We start from the raw sequence: 12,650 nt of genomic DNA, 5'->3' as shown, positions 1-12,650 counted from the left end.
TTCTGTATTAGTACATATCACCTGTTACGGTAGTTTGCAGTTAGGCATGTAATATAAGTTTGACATGTGCCACTTTTACTGTCATTGATTTGAAGTTACTATGGAATTTTAAATTGATATGGTTACACTTTAGCTCAAATTACTGTAGAATTTTGCAATAATTTTATTTTCAGATTGTACTATGCAGTTTAACTGGTAGCTAAAGATAGAATTATTACATGAATATATCTGCATCCACTGAAAATTCTATCGCACACTTCACAGTTTTTGTTGTCTTGCAGAATATAGAAATTAACCCATGCACTAAACTTTAATCTCGTGATCAATATACCTATATATGTAATAACAAATTGTTACAGCTCAGAAATGCTACATGCTGTTTGATATAATAGGTTTGCCACAATTTGTAAGTGCTAGTAATGGTTAAACAAACAAATGGGTGGCTTTCCAGACACTCTCTATTGAGCCCCATTGGTAACCATGGCACAAAACAGAAAACAAGCAACCTTTGCATAATTACGTCACTTTGTATTATGAATTACACAGGATCACCATAAAATTAAATAACATTATAGGCTGTTATGTGTCATCTCACAATAAGCAAAAAATCATTTTATCGATGAGCTGGAACAATTTTCTATACACAGCGAACTGGGAAACTCATCTCCCATACATTTTCTACAGTACCTGTTGGAACTTCAGCACACACCTTTCTACTATTACCAGAGGAGTACCACTATAACCAGGTCAACACATAATTATGTATACAAAACCAATGAAGCTACCATCCAGTAGCCACTACTGCTACTGGAGCATAGCAGTAGTGGCTAGGATCCATTGTGCCACTACAACTACAATAAAATTTCTGGGATAAATTTATAAAATTCTCACCAGCATACGTATATGTAGCTAACTCAACTCAGATGTTTTACTATCAGCAGCTACAAACTATAGGGTGGTCCGTTGAGAGACTATTGACAATGAGTCAATGAAGGGGACTGAACACCATTAGGAGCTATATTGGCTACAAGAAGTATATGTCTATTTAAGGTAGTATTCCCACACACTTTATCATAGAAAAACGACTCTACATAATGTATGAGTTTGACACCACATCAAATGGGGTCGACATTGTGATGTGTGCTTTTGCTTTACATCTGATGCATAATTACTTACATAGAATGCACTTAAAAGATTTTGGTGTAGCTATTTGTCAATTTCCAGTTTGGCTCAGTGGGAATTGCACATGCTGTGTAGCCAAAGCTGATCATACATGCAAAATTCTGTATCGAATTCAGGGGCAGATCCAGGGGGGGTTCAAAGGGTTCCATGGAACCCCCCTTTTGAAAGAAGAGCCTCTCTTACTCGAGATACTCTAATAGAGAAGTCACAGTAGTCTTTTGAGGAGCAGTGTAGCAAGCTATATGTATACAGTTATAAATAAGGAAATGTAGTTGGTGAGGGGCAGCTATTGTCAGCAGGTAATGACCTTTTTTTTTAATCTTCAACTTACAGCTAGACTGAAGTTGCAATTTAAAGTGGAACCCCCCCTTTTAAAAGTCTGGATCCTCCCCTGTAATTATATAATCAACTCCTTCATGTATTACAGTAGCTACTACGTGTTTCAGCATGTCTTGGGCACTGAACCACATTGCCAGTTGCTCACAGCACTAATCACCTGTGGGCACTGAAACCATCTCTGCCTCTGGATCCAGATTGCACTACTTGTCCTGAACAATTAAATTGATCAAATCTGATAAGTGTGAACCTCGGTGTGAACCAAAGTGTAACCAAACAAGACTACCAAGCAGGGCTGGCTCTGGCAAAATAGGGGCGGGTGGGCCACCACAGTTGAGGGCATAGCAATTGTAGCATATTTTCAAGGGGGTCTGGGAGCAGCCCCCCCCTCCACCAGGAAAATTTTTAAAATCATCACTCAAGCCTGAGATGCAGCAATCTGAAAGCATTTTTAACGTAATTTAGTTGGGTGCTGACAGTTGCATGCTGCTAAACAGAATCTTTGAAGTAAGTCTGAGTGTACTGAAGGGCTGAAATAATATCAAATAGCAAACTCTTACGTGCAATTGTATGGCTTCTCGTACGTTAGTCTGTGCACTAGAGTTTAAAAGCATAGATTATAGCCCTCTATATAATCTATGGTATAGCTACGTATAATATTTAGCTAGCTGTACATAATATGAGGGAAGATACTCTCTTTCTCTTCTAGAGTAAAAGGTTGGGTGGGTCGCAAAGAGCAAGAATTTTAACCGATCGATTTTAACCTAAGCGCGCAACTTAATAGTTTTTTTCTGACAAAAGTTGAGGCGTTTGTTATGCTGCGCGGGAACATTAAAAATGGCGACGTTGGCAGGTGCTGGCAGAAAGTTGGAGAGAATCGAAGCGTTCTTCTGTGACATAGAGAAAGAGAAGACTCCGCAAGCAAGTAGTGAAATAAAAGAATGCCAGTGAAGCGGCCGTCTCGACTCGAGGGGTTCTGGACTCAAGTCACTACTCGCACATCACCCGCCTACCTTAACAGCTATAATTCCATATGGGTATGTGAAAAGGAATGGTATTATTGCCACTGCTTCTAATGTGAGGAAACAAACAAGCTCTTCTTACTACAACTCGGTGCAGGAAAACAAGGTAGGCATCATTTAGAATCGCCTAGTCCAGTACGCAAATATTTATTATATCCAGGTTATCAAAATCAATAGAGTAGTATGTCTGGAGATAAATATAGTGTTACTCGTCAGCAGAATGTATCACCAGATATATTAAGAGAATGGTAGCTTTGCCAAGATGGTGAACATCATTAAGACTATAGCACTTGTTGAAAAAGTCCATCGGCCCTCAGGATGCCAACCTGCAATTGAGTTTGAACTGTTACTGAATGTCGTTGATGTGTCACCTGGTCTGTAGGTGAGGTTCTCTTTTGTGATTACAAGTCTTGTTTGTGATTATATATTTGTTTGTAGTATGTGTTTATTCTGTGGTGTATCATTAAACAAGGCCACAAACAGACATCCTGTTCAAAATATGTGTAACCTTATATCCTACATTGCTCATATCTTGCCTACAGTAATTGTGCTAAGTAGTACCTTGAGTAGTATGTATGCATTCCCAGGTGCATTTGGATTGAACATAATACCACACAGTACTTTACCATTATTTGTAACTTGATTTTAGAAAGCGGATCCAAATTATACACCAGGGGAAATTGAATGACCACCTCTAGTGGGTAGCTATACTATCAAACTATCCGGCGATTTTGATGCTCAAAACTGGTTTCTTGAGGTTATGTTTTCTGGGTGCCCTGTCAGGCTCTAGTCACATTTTCTGGCTTTGACACGAGGACCTCGCTTCATGAGAATCAGTGGTGGATGGCCTTCAACAGCCAGCCAAAGATTTTGGTATTGATTCTGCTGTATTTCAGCCACTTAAGGAGCTAGTTTTCAAGAATAGCTGCCAACCTGCTACTAATAGGCATAATGTATTTTGTGGAGTGGACTCACACTAAGTTAGAAACAGCTTCTTAACAATTATCCAGGAATTTCCTAGTTCTTGTACCACTGTAGACATTAATGTCAAGCTAAAACTACTTAAGCTGCTCTTCCTACAAAGTCACAAATATCACACGTGTACTAATTTATTAGAATATTTACAAGACGTTATAATAGTGCATAAATAGTTAGATATAGGCTACACATAGCCTTTTCTACACAGTCTATATAGTGACAGCATATTTTTAGATGTAAACTAGCTTAGCGGGCAGCATTAAGCGGATAGCGCAGTACTAACAACATCGCTAAGTATTTACTTCTGGTCATTCACAGTAGCCTATCCACTAGTACTAAGTAGTAAAGCAGCAAAGGAATTAATCCTACGCAACTACAATAGCCTCCACCACTGCTAGTATGCACAAGTACACATGTTTTGTAAACATTCTATTAAATTAGTGCATTCGCGAACTCTGTAACTTTGTAGGAAGAGCAGCTTCAACAGTTTTAGCTTGATAATGGTGTTTCCAGTGGTACAGGAGCTAGATAATGCCTGGATAACTGTTAAGAAGCTGTTTAGTTCAGTGCATGAGTCCAGTCTGCGAGTCCAGTCTGCGAAATACATTAGGTCCTACTATTAATGTGTTTTCTATGCATAGTATTAATGTATTCAGTTTTTCATATTTGTTGGCCCTGACCACAAACATTTTTCGTATGGTTACACTGGATCTGTTATCAGTAATCTTGCGTCGTTCAACTTTCTTAAATGTCCAAGAAAAATAGTTATATTGTAGTATAGGTTGCATTTTTTGTTAATGTGTATTATACCGTGCATTCATTTACATTATACAATTTGCAGAAACTTCAATAAAGTGGAGCAGCTGTAATATGCCGAACTTAAGGGCAAGGTGGAAATAGCTATCAATCAAGAAGATATTAAGTGACATCGATACACCAAGAGAGCAGAGAGACATCTAGCAAGGAGTGACACGATGAGCTAATGAAAGTTAAAACTCAAGCTTAAGGAGTAAACATGCTGATATGATGATAAAGATGGTAGTCAATTAAACAGGTTCAGCCCAGGTGATCACACTTTGTCCCAAGCAAAAGAAATTTCGTGATGGGTCACCAAATCTGATATATGGTACTGTACTATGTGACTAACTTGTAGCTATACTATACCCTTGTAACTGTGTACATGTATATAATGTAATACCATGTAGATATTATTGTTTACAGTTTTTACCACATGTATAAGTTTCATTGATACTGTGCAAGAAATGTATTTGAAATTTCATTAATACTGTATAGAAGAAATCTGTTGGAAATGTCATAGATATTGTGTAAGGGAAATCTGTAGGAAATTTCATAGATATTGTATAGGGGAAATCTATAGGAAATTTCTTAGATATTGTATAGAGGAAATCTACAGGAAATTTCATAGATATTGTATAGGGGAAATCTATAGGAAATTCCATAGATATTGTATAGAGGAAATGTATTGGAAATTTCATAAATACCTTATAGAAGAAATCTGTAGGAAATTTCATATGTCCAGTGCAGGAAATCTGCAGGAAATTGTGCCCTATCATGTAGTAGGAAATGTACAGGAAATTTGCAAATTTCCTGCACATTTCCATCTCCCGGATATGTGCTGGAAATGTCACCTGTCCTGTAAATTTCCTGCACATATCCTGCTACAGGAAATGCCACATTTTTCCTGTGGTAGTTTCTTTGTAGCTAAACTCTCTCTACAAGGTGTCTTCTTCTAGCTGATCTCTCTATAGGGTGATCTGTTTGAAGCTGAACTCTCTACAGAGTGATCTGTTTGTAGCTGAAGTCTGTACAGGGTGATTTGTTTGCAGCTGAACTCTCTACACGGTAGTTTCTTTGTAATTGAACTCTCTACAAGGTGACTTCTTCTAGCTGAACTCTCTACATGGTAGTTTCTTTGTAGCTAAACTCTCTCTACAAGGTGTCTTCTTCTAGTTGATCTCTCTACAGGGTGATCTGTTTGTAGCTGAACTCTCTACAGGGTGATTTGTTTGTAGCTGAACCCTGTACAAGGTGATTTGTTTGCAGCTGAACTCTCTACACGGTAGTTTCTTTGTAATTGAACTCTCTACAAGGTGACTTCTTCTAACTGAACTCTCTACATGGTAGTTTCTTTGTAGCTGAACTCTCTACAAGGTGACTTCTTCTAGCTGATCTCTCTACAGGGTGACTTGTTTATAGGTGAACTCTTTACAGGGTGACTTGCCTGTAGCTAAATTGTCTATCAGATTAACTTTTTGTAGCTGAATTGTCTATCAGATTAACTGTTTGTAGCTGAATTGTCTATCAGATTAACTGTTTGTAGCTGAATTCCCTACAGAATAACTTGCAATTTTATATAATTCTATAATGGAGTAAGTTATAAACGTAGCTGAATGCTCTATTAGGGTGACTGTTCTATTAGAGTATCTCGATCTCGCATTTGCTACACGTAATTGCCTTTCGAATCATAACTTTTTTTTTTTAATATGTAGCTAATTAGATTTTTTCATGAACACATTAAACAGATACAAAATTAAATAAATACATTGAACAGATGAGTCAAGCTGAACCTCTGCCAGGTGCAGTTCAGCAGAGGTAGTGGGGTGCTACACATGTACAGGTCTCATGGTCCTACTGCCCCAGATAGCCAAGATGGCAGAACAGAGTAAAGAAAAAGAGATGGAACATCGCATTAGTGAAAGTGTCTTGGTATAGGGTGTGCCATGTTTCTTAGAGAGTAAATCAGCTAAGTGGCTATAGAATATAGTTGCCTCCCTACCAACTCCACCAAAGTATTGATCTGGCCTACTCCGAGGGTTGTTTGGAGTCTGGCGGCCTTGTTTGATTGCTGGTATTTCCAGCTGTCCAGCACTTTAAACCTAGTGCTGGGGGTGGTGGCAAGGGCAGTCCATCTAGCACGGAAAAAAAGGCACGTGATTTTGGTGGGGTTATTCTACGAAACGGAACGGAATGATGGACTAAACCACGGAACGGAACGCTTTCTCAAATCGAAGCTAGCAATTTACCATTGCTGAAACTGCTCTTACAAGTAGCACCTCCAGTGAGTGATTAAACATAAGATAAGAAGAATTAAACGATCGATTGTGGGTTCGTGTTGGTTTCATTAGCAACGAAGTATTAATTGTGGGATGAGCTGTATCAGTGATCCATGGTTCATCTACGGATATATCAAGAAGGGCTGAGCTGTTTTGCTTGTTTTGACTTTAGAAAACAGTCTGGGCCGGCTTTTCAAGTCATATATCAGTGTACAAATAAAGCAAGCAGGAATACACTGGTAACATGAAATAGCCAGCTGAATTAAAACTTGAAGAATTTTGTGCAGTGTGTGAGGAGCAAACATTTTGGCAGACCACAAGGAGGCTATATTGTGCAAACATCATTGAAGTGTATGCATGGAGTTATTAACAGCCGGTGCAATGGAGTAATGCAGTGTTCAATAGTGAGCTGATTTTTTCTGTTGCACAAATCCAAGGATGTGTCTGACTGCTAGCCTTGAATCAGGCTAAATGCCAAAACTGTTCCAAGATCAACCAGATCTCAATTATAAGTCTTCTAAGCATGTGAAACCATGCCCATAGCCACCAGGCAAATGTGATTTGGATCAAGAGGTGTGTGTAATTCAATATATCTAGTCAGACCTGAAATGGAACACTCACATTAATTACATACCACCTAAGAATCATAAGTGTAACATTTCACATGCTTAACTTCAAACAAAACACTGTTTGTGTATTTTCAAGTGTTTCCCAGTCCAGCTGGTCCATGAAATTACTGTGGGATCACATGTATTTGTTACAGTGCGGGCTGCTCTGTGTTGGATCTACTATAGAATTGAGATTTCAAGGTAGACTGGCAATGTACTGACACTGTAAGTTGTAGCATATTTTAGTGGAGGACAAGTGGATACAATTATGTATACAAATTTTTCATCATGAAATTGATATCCCATTTTGATTTGTACCTCCACTTTGCAACATATTAAAGAACAAGAAGTTACCACCCTTTTAATCTTCAACTAATAGTTGTACTAATTTTATTGATTTGTCTATAATTATACTTTCTTCATTTTCCTTTGAAGTTGTACAGTATAGGTAAACCAAGATAAATTTTCTCTCCATCTTATTCTAGGATTTCTATTGACTAAGAAATATATAATTATTTGTATACAGGCTCAAAATTGAGAAAATATAAAGAAAATCAATTAATATTATACAGTCAGCTTGCTTTTGGATATTTAATGTCTCCAACCTCAACAAAATTTGATGAATCCATGCATCTCATCACTGGTCATCTGAACATTTTGAAAGTGATACCTCACTCAATAAACCATACATTCTGGTTTTAGACTGAATAAAGTCATGATCACCTAGCATTTTCCTGTCACCAATAACTTTCTAGTTAAATTCTCTGTGGATATTATGCTCTGAAACTGAAATCAGGTGGTCTTCTAAACTATTTATCTTGTCAAGATCAGCAGAAACAATTGACATCCAATCAGCTACTGTATTGTAGTAACAAAACTTTCCTTGGTCATGCAATAAATGAATTGAAGAGACCTGCATGATAAATCAGGTAGTAGAACAATCACTGCATGAGACAGCTATTAATATTAATTATCCTGTTCCATTTTCCTGGAGGCTTCACTGATAAAATGCAATTTCAGCAATGATAGCCAGCTAGCCAAGCTGCAAGTTTTGATTCAGAAAGCATTCCATTCTGTAAAATAGACCCCATCCCGGATTCAACTCACTACTCAGGCTGAGATATCTAGCATTAGTCCACTACTCTCACGACTGTTAATGAATTATTGATGTTCACACAATATAGCCTCCTTGAGGTATCTGAATGTTTGCTCCTCACACACTGCACAAAATTCCTTTAGATTCTGCTTAGACTGAGTTGATTCAGTTTGCAACCATACTTATTTCCTAGTGTACTGTAGCTACATACTGAATTATGCTGATTAGAAAGGCTGAGCCCTTGACTGTACATTCTAAAGTCAAAGTAAGCAAAAACAACTCGCATACTAGTAAAACAAGTCATGCATTGAGTTCCCTACTTGATACATCTGAAGATGAACGCATTGAGTCAGCTATTCCCACAATTAGTACTTCGTTATTAATGACAACCAACAAGAACCCACAATCGATCCTTAAATTCATTTTATCTTTCTTGGGGTGCGTTTGATTACCTGCTGGAAGTGCCACCGATAACTTGTACAGCAATGGTAAGCTGCAAGCTTCAATTTGAAAAGGCATTCCATTCCGTGGTTTAGTCCATCATTCCATTCCATTCCATAGAATAGACCCCACCCATGATTTTTGTCAACTTTTTAAAATTTCCATCACTAATAACTTTTTATACGATTATGCTATGGAAATGCAATTTTCAGCTTTTGTTAAGTGTTTAATTGGCTTTATGATGCAAGTTACATAATGAAAATATACTGCTCTAGTACTGAGATATGACTTGTAGTGTGGTAGGATGTAGTTACCTGTTTTTGCAGGCCTGGTCACATATTGGTTTACCCATGCTTTTACCCATGCATGTATTTTCTCCATTGAAACCTCTAAATCAGACAATAACTTTTAAAGACAGTCACATGATTTGTGCACAAGCCCTAATGACTGACAAACAAGTTGTGAAAGTATGCAGAACAGTAAATTACCTAGAGAAAGCTTTTTAAGCAGAAAGCTTTTAGAGTCCATTTAATGCGATACCTCATGCAATCATTTATAAACAGCACATGTTTATAAACAAGATGTGAAAGAGTGAAGAACCTACAGACACTAAGGAAGGTGTATATATCGTTATTCAACACTCCATTGAACCATGCAAGAAGTACTTTGCAGGCTGTGTGGAATGACCAAAACTCATGCAGCTATACAGCAAAAACTGGTGCTCTTGAAATAAGAGTATTGCACTCTTGAAACTAGGTTTCACTGGGACAAGCACACGTTTCTTGATTTAAGGATTGGCATGTTAAATATTAGAAGATATTATACTAATAATAAGAGTCAGGCTCTGAAAATTAGAGTATCTGGCATAGTAAATAATTCTATTTCTTAGTAGCAATATACTTTATTTTTAGTAGGGTGCTTTTAGGTTTGGTCTCTTGTTGTGTGTCCCCATTATTCCCCCGGGTGTCCATCTGATCACACTTTGGAATGCATGTAACTACAGGAATGTTAAGACATGTAATATTTAACAGTAACAGTATTTTTGATATGAGATAATAACTTACAAGACTTGTATCTGCTCTTACAAAACTCCATTATCAATATCTATAAGAAACCTATATCAAGTAGTGTTAGGTTTCATTGTGAATTTCAGTTTATATTAAGGTTTTGCAGTAATGATTCAGTGACATTCACATTGTATGAAAGTATACTGAGCATGCACTGTTAAAACAAGGTTCTTAATGGAACATCTTTTAGGGTATTTTAACTGCTGTTATTGTCAGGCTCCCTAAAAAGGTGTCCCATTACAACCTTTGAAGAGTATCTAAAATAACCCTGAGAGGTGTTAGTGGACACCATTGGGCTTTCCATCACTCCCCTATTCTATTAACACTACTTTATTAACACCTAATATTAAAAGTTAAAAGTCTTTTTCACTTGCAAAGTAGGTAACAAAAAACTTGTCAAAATGCATAGTTTACACACTGCAAGTCTGTAAAGTTAACTATGTCAATTCATTCTTTGCAGATTGCTGACAAGCTTCAATGTGGTAAGTGGCAGTGACTGCTCATCAATAAGCTGGAACACATACAAAGAAAAATCAATAGATTACAAAATCAATAATAAAAGTTCAGATTCACACTCATTGAGATTGTACTTCATCAACACTCCTTCTCAATCTCTGTGAGTGCATTCCACAACTCCAGATAGTTTGCAAAGTTTTTCAAATTGTTGGATGGCAAGTCCCTTAGTAAGCATATCAGCTACCATATCTTCAGTGCTACAATAGACCAATTTAATTCTTCCAGTCTCAACTAGGTTACGAACAAAATGGTACTTTATATCGATATGCTTCATTCATCCATGTGTCTGTTGATTCTTAGCAAGACAGATGGTTGACTGATTGTCCTCAAAGATGGTCATTTCTTGCTTACTAATGTGCATCAAGTCACTCATCAATTGCTGAAGCCATACTGATTCTTGTGCAGCAGCTGACAAGGCAACATACTCTGCTTTGGCTGTGGATAGTGCAACACAGCTCTGTTTGCTGCTCTTCCAGGTCACAGCTCCACCTGCAAAAAGGTACATGTATCCAGAAGTGATTTCCTATCTCCCACATCACCTGCCCAGTCTGCATCAGAGTACCCCTTCGTCTCACTAAGATCATCCCCTCTATACAGCAAACCGAAGTTTCGAGTGCCATTTAAGTATCTCAAAATTCTCTTTACTGCTGTATAGTGGTCATTGGTTGGGTTGGCACAGTAACGAGCAACGCTGCTCACAGCATATGCAATATCAGGACGAGTCTTTGTAGACAAGTACAGCAGACTTCCTACCAGTGCCTGATACATTTGCTGGTTGCACATGTTCTCTGGGTCTTTACTGGCAGCTAGTTTAGTACCAGGATTCACTGGTGAGCCAACAGGCTTGGAATTGTACATTTCAAAATGATGAAGAATCTTCTCAGTGTAAAAAGGCTGACCAACCCACACAGTTCCAGCAAGTTTATCCTGAACAATCTTGACTCCCAGGAAATGATGTAGTGTGCCTAGATCTTTCATTTCAAACTTCTGACTCAGTTTCCTTTTGACTGTATTCATCTTCATCGGACTGCTACAACCAAGAATAATGTCATCTACATAGACGGCCACTACGAAAATCTCTCCTGAATCAGTGAGCACATACAGACAGGGATCACTTGATGTCTGAGAAAACCCCATTTCCTTTAGTTGACCATCCAAGGCACGATTCCAGCAACGCAGTGATTGCTTTAACCCATAAATGCTGCGCTTTAGCCTACACACCAGATTCTCCTTCCCGGATTCAACAAACCCTGCTGGTTGTTGCATATAGACATCTTCTGTCAGTTCTCCATGTAGGAAGGCTGTAGCTACATCCATTTGATGAAGCTCTAGATTGTGTTGAGCTCCAATGGCCAACAAAACTCTTATGGATTTGAAACGAACAACAAGACTAAAGGTCTCTTCATAGTCCAATCCATACCTTTGAGTGCAGCCTTGAGCAACCAGCCTTGCCTTGTAGTGCTCCACGACCACATCAGCATTTACTTTACATTTGAAAATCCATTTGCTACCTATGACCTTCCGGTTTGGTGGAGGATAAACTAGCTCCCATACGTTATTTGACTGGAGTGATTTCATTTCTGCTTCCATGGCCTTCTCCCACTGACATTTGTCTGGAGCAGCTTTGGCTTCATTGCTGATGTAGGATCTTCTTGATCACATGAAACCATTGTCACAACATCACCATACCACTCTGGAGCTTGTCTGTTTCGTGTTGACCTATGAAGAACCGGATTCCCACCAGTTGGCATGGGACTTTCAATCACTTGATCCGGCTCAGCCATCCCACCATCTGTTTGTGATTCTGTGTACTTAATTTCATCACTATCGACTTCTAGTTCCACATACTTGGTAGGGGTCTCCTTCTGAAAGCTAGGAGTGGAAGTTTCATCAAAAACTACGTCTCTGCTGTGAATAACCTTCATACGTTCTACATCATAAAGACGATACCCCTTCTGAGTAGAACCATACCCTAGCATCAAACATTTTCATGACTTGACATCAAGCTTGTGCCTTTCAAACTTAGGTACATGAGCATAGGCACTGCAACCAAATATTCGAAGGAAACTTACATCTGGTTTAGCACCATACCAGGCTTTATATGGGGTGATCTCTGTCAGTGCTTTAGTCGGACTACGGTTTCTGAGATACACGTATGTTGACAGTGCCTCTACCCAGAATTTATGAGGCAACTTCGAATCAGCCAAGATAGTCTGCACTCCCTCAATTAGAGTACGGTTTAACCTCTCAGCAATTCTGTTTTGTTGCAGGGTATGAGGAATTGTTAATTCCTGCTTGATTCCCTCTTGAGTCAAGTAAGTTACAAACTC

At 38.4% G+C, this 12,650-nt stretch overlaps 1 protein-coding gene and 1 long non-coding RNA gene across 7 annotated transcripts in view; one reads left to right on the top strand and one right to left on the bottom strand.

Annotated features, from left to right (window-relative positions):
• The window catches only part of LOC136258579 (uncharacterized), a 181,643-nt gene that overhangs the window by 39,917 nt on the left and 129,076 nt on the right, over positions 1-12,650 (bottom strand). The gene's annotated exons all lie outside the window — the stretch shown is intronic.
• Positions 2,124-4,776, top strand: LOC136258582 (uncharacterized). The gene is made up of 3 exons (XR_010702858.1): positions 2,124-2,646; positions 2,701-2,922; positions 4,360-4,776. It is a non-coding gene; the product is annotated as an uncharacterized lncRNA (long non-coding RNA).

The sequence above is a fragment of the Dysidea avara genome, chromosome 6, assembly GCF_963678975.1.
Source record: "Dysidea avara chromosome 6, odDysAvar1.4, whole genome shotgun sequence".
NCBI classification, from domain to species: domain Eukaryota; kingdom Metazoa; phylum Porifera; class Demospongiae; order Dictyoceratida; family Dysideidae; genus Dysidea; species Dysidea avara.
This window is presented reverse-complemented; position numbering and strand designations above follow the sequence as displayed.